General features: G+C 39.0%; 2 long non-coding RNA genes across 2 annotated transcripts; one reads left to right on the top strand and one right to left on the bottom strand.

Annotated features, from left to right (window-relative positions):
* The first annotated feature begins 1,971 nt into the window (after nucleotides 1-1,971).
* Nucleotides 1,972-3,531, top strand: LOC139434614 (uncharacterized). The gene is made up of 3 exons (XR_011643945.1): nucleotides 1,972-2,261; nucleotides 2,503-2,542; nucleotides 2,847-3,531. It is a non-coding gene; the product is annotated as an uncharacterized lncRNA (long non-coding RNA).
* Nucleotides 3,532-5,016: 1,485 nt separating this feature from the next.
* LOC139434613 (uncharacterized) lies at nucleotides 5,017-6,511 on the bottom strand. The gene is made up of 3 exons (XR_011643944.1): nucleotides 6,266-6,511; nucleotides 5,373-5,452; nucleotides 5,017-5,037 (listed from the first exon to the last, which is right to left on the bottom strand). It is a non-coding gene; the product is annotated as an uncharacterized lncRNA (long non-coding RNA).
* Between the last annotated feature and the right edge of the window lie 668 nt (nucleotides 6,512-7,179).

Here is a 7,179-nt window from a genome sequence, read left to right as displayed (position 1 = left end):
ATTTGAGTCTGGTGTCTAAGTTGACTGTTCTACTCGTTTATTGTATTCCTTGTACTTATATTTGTGTTTTATGTTTAAGATTTCAGGACATGGAGAGTGGTTTCTTAGCCTGCTTGTTATGTGTTTCTTAACAGAGAGAGAGAGAAATAGAGAGAGGTTAACATGCCATTTTAGTTTTATGTATTCATGTATTTGTTTCTGTTCAAGAACCCAAATAGCGTTGTTGTAGTTATCACATGTATACATAACACGTGTTATTCAGCTCCTTGCAATTTGGGATTTTATTTTTGGTTGGTAGACCTCGGTGAGCTGGTCATTTCAAAAGTAGCCCACCGGCCCAAAAAGTGTGGGCACCCCTGCTCTATTGCATTTGACCGCTTATTCAAAGCGGGATTCGCTAGAACCTTCCTAACATACTTTTGGAACCGAGTGAAGTACGTTTTATGTTGGAAGACTTAACCAAGCCGCCAGGATGTGCGCCGGGCTCTGATGAAAATATTCGTTGTGTCCAAACCTTTATATATACAGTCTATGGTCCAAACCATGGATATATAAGTATAAAGGTGGGGTAGGTAAGTTTCAGAAACCGGCTCGAGTGCACTAACATTTGAAAGTACACAGCCGAAAAGAATCCGCCCCTTCCTTCAGACATCCTCCAACACACATGCACGCGCACACGACGTCAGCAAACTGGTGAAAGTGGCCGCCTGTTGCTGGCGAGTCATTGAAGTACTCCGATGCACGTCCAATGCATGGATGTATAACTGGATACAGCGTGGGAGGCGGGGCCTCATTCTATGAAGGTAGATATGGTGCAAAATGTGAGAGCGTGTAAAACCTGATGTGAGCACTTGCAGAAAAAAAATCTGAGTTTGTGTGCTTACATTTACACTTGTATAAAATATCCACGTAACTGTGAACCAAATTTACACTTGTAAAAAATATCCACGTAACTGTGAACCAAATTTGAAGTCACAGAAGAAGAAAAAAAGTGTTGTAGCTTGTAGAAAAAAAATGAACTTAGAGATGAAATGTTCACTTGCAGAAAAATACATATTTTTTAAATATATTTTCCATTACAACTGCAACTTTATTTATTACAACCTCTCAAATCAGTTATTACAACTTGACGAATCTGCTCTGTGGCAGTATAAATCGACGAATCTGTGGTCTTGACTTTTGCTACACTTCTTGCGATAAATGTGTCGCAAAAGTAATTTTCACCTGTAGATGTGGGGGGAGGGAGGGGGGGTTGGCAACATAAGGATATTTGCCGTTTGTAATAGCTTTGGCTCGGTCTGAAGTTTTTGCGAGTGGTGGAGGCTTACATGCTAGTGGGAGTTGGGTTTGCACTTCAGTCTTTTGGTACCGGTGATATTCACGTTCGGGTGATGCCTTTTCAAATGAGTGTGCAAGTTTGATGTATTGCCAGCCGCGTAACCAATGTTAGTTGAACAATGCCGACAAACAGCTTTGGTTCGGTCCACCTGTCTTTGTCCGTCATCCTTGTACGTAACTGCGAAACCAAAATGTTCCCAAACCGGAGACTTCAATGATGCTGGAGGATTTTCGAGCTCAACTTTATCTGCGTTCGCCATTTCGACAGTTCCTCAAATTACTGACTACATTTGAACGCATCCCTCTGACCAGCTCATCCAATGAAATGACTTGCTCGCTCTATGACGCGTTGAACACAATGGGAGAAAATTACTCTGAATGCTGCGACGCAGCACCTGAAATTACTTCCAAGAAGTTGTTCACGTTCTCAATTTTTTTTACGTTTAACGTTATATTCGTTCGGTACACTTCGGTACACACGTGTACCGAACCGAAGGGCCCGTACCGAAATTATTCGGTACGGGTACGTGTACCGTTACACCCCGAGTGTATGTGTGTTATGATTACATGTAGGTACCATAGACTGTATATATAAATGGACGTAGGGTCCGTGACGTCACCCATAGGATTCTGCAGAGTTGCCGTGAAGCCCTTAGTAGGCGGAGTCGGCCACTAACGGCTCGACAGTGACGTCAGAGTCTAACTCCCGCCTTCTCCCGCCTGCTCCAAATAAGGGCAAAGAGGCGGTGCTGAGGCGGAGCCGAGGTGGGACAGGGCGGGACCTGCTGCCACCGAGCGTGACGTTCCAGACCTAGCTCAGGCTAAGAAGCTAAGCTAACATGCTCTATTAAGTATTAAGCTAACAACCTATGCTAACAACCCAGCTTGCGGTCACTGCTCCTCGTTCCCGGCATATTCTGAAGGTAAGATACCCTGTAACTTTACAAAACTTGTCCTTTTGATTTAAAGGTTCTTGAACCTACACTATACAATTGTTTTTTAAGTGCTTCACCGTTTTTCTAATATAAATGTCATTTGTAACTAAACTTTGTAAACTAGCAGAGATATGGCCAGTGTTGCGTGAATTAAATGTGATTAATGAAATATGACTGTAGAAAAAGAAAGGTGCTTTTATATTGATTAAAACATTTTTATTTATTTCAGAATTAAGAAAAAAGAAGATCCACGCCAAACTGCACAACCTGTAAGTTGATGGTCCTGGCTTACTTTACAGGACTTCAGATGGTTGACATTACACACAAACATACTATACATATACATGTATGCACAATTGTAGATAAACAGCACACAGTATATAAATATATATATAAACTGTGTGCTGTTAATCTGTTTTTTGTGGTTTTGCTCTCTTGTTACTTTTAACCATACAGGTGTGATTTCATAGTTATTTTGTATGTTATTGTCAAAGGAACAAAATGAGCAACCCTTTATTTGATATTCCTCATGATCTGAAGCATTTGTTACTCTCATTTATTTTCCTCCCATAGTGACTGTATGGATAATCGGGAGCTATGTCCGGCGTGGAGCCCAGAGAGCTACAGAGACCATCAGCAGCAACCTTGGCCTCGACCTGAGGGTGTGCTGGTTCGGTTGGGGTGAACTGCGCTGGAGAGGTGTCCTCCCTTTCTTTTCCTACTCCCCGCGAGGAAGAGCAGGCCCGGATGTCCTCCTCATCCACTGTGGCGGCAATGACTTGGGGGATGTGCCCAGTGTTCAGTTGCTGAACCAGATGAAGGAGGACCTGGACCAGCTTCACCATCGGCACCCTGGCTTGAAGATCATGCTCTCCCAGAGGCGCCGGTGGAGGGCTGGTGCAAATCCTGTCAAAATTGACAAGGCCCGGAAGTTTGTTAACAGTGTTATGGCTACTTTTGTTCATAGCCTAAATGGTGCCATTGTTGACCACTCCAACATTAGACATGACAGTCCTGGGCTGTTTTTGCGAGATGGAGTTCATTTCACCCCTAGGGGAAATTATATTTTTTTTAAGTCACCAGCCAATTGCCTGAAAGACCACCTCCAAAGACTGTGAACTGCTAAAATGTCAGTATCACTGTCTTTGGATTTGGCCTTTAGAGTATGTATTCTAAGGCCCTTGCTAAGCCCAGACTGTCATGGCTAATGTTGAGTTAGATATTACATCTGTAGCCATAACACTGTTAACATGGCTGCTCTTCCTCTTCCCCACATCCCACCCCCCCCCCTCTTACCCCCATTGGACTCTGCAGCTCTCCAGGCCCATGCTGGGCATGGCTGTCTGTCAAACCTTTTATTTTGTATTTGTTATGATGTTTTTTGTTTTGTTAAAATAATTATGTATTTATGTAAATATTGAAAATAAATTACATTCATATTTTCACTTCTTTTGTCTACTGCTTACTGAAAATGTTAGCTATCACATCCAAATGGGACTATCCAATGAAAGGATAAGCTTACCATACAATACAGAAAACATTACAAATTAAGGCTCAAATCTTTTCCCAAGCCGGAGCAGTCTCAAAAGAGTCCCAAGTTTAAAAACACAAATCTTGACAATGAATACTACGCTGTCATTTATCATGACAATGCAAACAACAGGAAGGTCTCCCCTAGTCCCATGTATTTTGGCATCAATGTCATAAGCATACCATAGAATGTAATTATGAAATGAAATACCCACAATCCCTACAGGGTCGTAACGTCACAGAAGATAATACCTTTTAGAGAGTTTTGTTCAGTATGCAGATAAATATTTGTTTTACAATAGAAACATTTTTCTCCATAAATGTTCCCACATGTTGTGAGCATCAACTTTAAATCTTTTGTCAACAAATAAAAAACATCTTAATTTCCTTTAGGACAACATTTTGTTTATAACACCACTACATTAACAATAAGCATAGGCAAATGATAACTGTCAACATTTAAGATTGTGTTTTTACTCTTTATTTAATCAGATCTATTTACATTGAAAATGTGATAAAGCCACATTGAAAGTTACATCTTGCATTTTATGAAAAGTAAAGGTTTCGAATCATTTTATGACTTAAGTACACGAGAAAATAAATTAAAGATGTGCAACAACTGTATCAGTAATTAAAATGATATAACTTATGTACAGGGTTGGGAGGGCTACTTGCCAAAAACACAACCAGTAACTTCATGTGAGTATCAAGATATAAAAGTAATGTAACGTGATAACTTTATTTTTGTTTTGGATTACCTCAATATCAAATGCAATGCAAATAAACACAGGAGAGAAGAAATATGAATATGATGTGTTTACTGAAATGTATAATATAATACCATAAAGAAGATTCAGGCAGTAGGTGTATAGATTCACAATTAGTATTAGTATTAGCCTACAGAACAGTACCGCTTCCAGAGAAGAGATACCATTTGATCATTTTACATATATATGCTCTTTTTAGGTTTTGAATAAGATTGTAATCCTGAGTTTCCCTATTATTAAAAAAAGTAAAACTAATCCGATTACATCTTTTCCTATGTAACTAAGGATTACACTTTCATTTTTCTCAATACGATCTTGATTAGTGTTAGATGTAATCCATTACTATCTAAGCCAATACAAGTCATAACTTTTGGAAAATTGTCTTAAGTTATAAGTGATGCCTTCAATCTCTTTCACGTGGAGAAGACATCCCATTGGCCGAGGCATTGCAACTTCCCTCAAGCGTCCTACATGGAAGAAAGATCACATGTTAGAAATGTGTGCACAAACTATTCAGTACTTGGTTTAAAGCCCAAGTGTGAGAGTGAACAGAGGCGGAGTCTGTTTGTTGGCTGCTGCTACCCAAACCAACATCCTCCTCACAAGCATTGACTGTTGGAATGTCATTACGCTCCACATGTGGAACAACAAAGGCTTCTTCAGGTGTGCCTTGTATCATAATGATATTGCTCTGATCAGCAGCAAGACTGTTTTCACCACTACCATGGTCGACATCTGCAACCTCCTCCTTACTATTAACAGTCGAACTAGGAGTGTCACTTGCCTCGTCATTGCTACTCACCTGCTTCTCCTTCCAGGCTGTTGTTCTTTGGTGAAATAGAAAATGGTGGGCACTGCAGTGTTTTTCAGGCATCTCCTTCCCTAATAAAAATAATAAACAAAAACACATAAAATAACTTTTTGAGGTCTGTAGATATTCAACTTTCTTTTGAATAATGTTGTTTTAAATGTAAGAGTGCATTATAAAAGACAATAGAGGGCCAACATGTTAACTATGCAGTTAATCTATTCAACAATTACATGTTTCCAAGATTCAGATTCAAAGGATTTATGTCATATGCACATAGGCTACAGTGTAGGAATGGCAATGCAAATCATCTGTCCCAAGCTCCTCCAACAATGCAACAGTTATATAAGACATAAAACAATAAAATAAATTCTAAATTAAATTAAGAATAATAAATTAGTGCAGGCAGAAATCTATATACACGTAAATATAATAAGACATATGCAAGAACAGAATGTAGAAATAAATATTGTATAGTAAAAAATGTTTTACAGTGATAGCTGTTAAGATAAATAAGTTATAAGATGACAACAGATGAATGAATGTTGCTATTAAAATAATGTAAAAAAAGGTAATATAATTCATCTGTTTTTAACATAGGGTATGTGGGGGAAATGGCAATTCTCTATCTATGATAAAGAGTCTTTGCATACATTGAAGAGAAATGTGATGGTTTGCAAAAAAATCGATTTCTATGTTTCTTTACTTAACTGGCAAAATCTTAATTTGGCCTTTAATCAAAAGAACATTACTCATCACTGATGTGCAAGCTGTGCCATAACAATTATTTAGCATTGTATGATGTATAACATGTATTTAATTAGTAACAACAATTTACACTCACAAATGGAACCAAGTTATTATTTTTTTTAAAAAAGGATCTGTACCCATGAGTCCGTGCTGAAGGGATGACTCTCAAAGTGTTCACTGCACAGGCGAGAAGAAACGTTGGGGGTCCATGTATTCCTCCGGATGTTCAGCACCCACTGGTCCAGCCTGTCTGGATCACCTAAAGGAAACCTTTATTCAAAAATACATGAAAACCGACCCAAAGACAACAGGAGGGTTAATGCCATATTCACTTAATAACGCATGAACAACTTTTACAAATATTTCTATATAGTCTGTGTTGGTAAATGTAATCTAGGTTGCACATTTCCTGCTGAAATACATACATGGGCCTACCAAGTTACTGCGTGGCACTTTGGTTTTGATAAAACAGTGTAGTTCCACTATATAAACGTTACATTCATAATCAACCGAGACAATATGCAAGATAAATAGCTATTTGTTGTTATTCTTAATGCTTGTCATTCACACGTTAAGAAAATAAAATAAGTACCGATACATAGCAGAACAATTGTGGCGATGTTCAGCTTAAGACTTGTTCAACATCATTTCTTTAGCTAATACTATAGCGGGCTGCAGGCGAACCAAGTCCGCGTTTCGCTGCATTCCTTGATCTCCAGTTATAACGCCTGGCTCCGCCGCTGGCCGAAGCTAACGGAGCCGCAAAGGGCTAGCTACGGCTCCGGTTAGCTTCGGTTATCCCACCACTGGGATAATTGGGTCCCCTTTTAACATTTGCTCCCGTTTAGCATTATGGGCGTCATAGCCATAGACTATAAAAGTCTTACCCAAGGCTGAATCATAAACTAAACTGTATATATATATATATATATATACACACGTATAAAGGGTCACATCCTTAGCTGGCTAATAAGCTACATAACAAGCTAAGCTAACAAGCACACAAACACCTGCTAACGGGGTTAACATGTATAATATTATCATTTTACTC

This window comes from Pseudochaenichthys georgianus, chromosome 10 (assembly GCF_902827115.2).
Source record: "Pseudochaenichthys georgianus chromosome 10, fPseGeo1.2, whole genome shotgun sequence".
NCBI classification, from domain to species: Eukaryota; Metazoa; Chordata; class Actinopteri; order Perciformes; family Channichthyidae; genus Pseudochaenichthys; species Pseudochaenichthys georgianus.
This window is presented reverse-complemented; position numbering and strand designations above follow the sequence as displayed.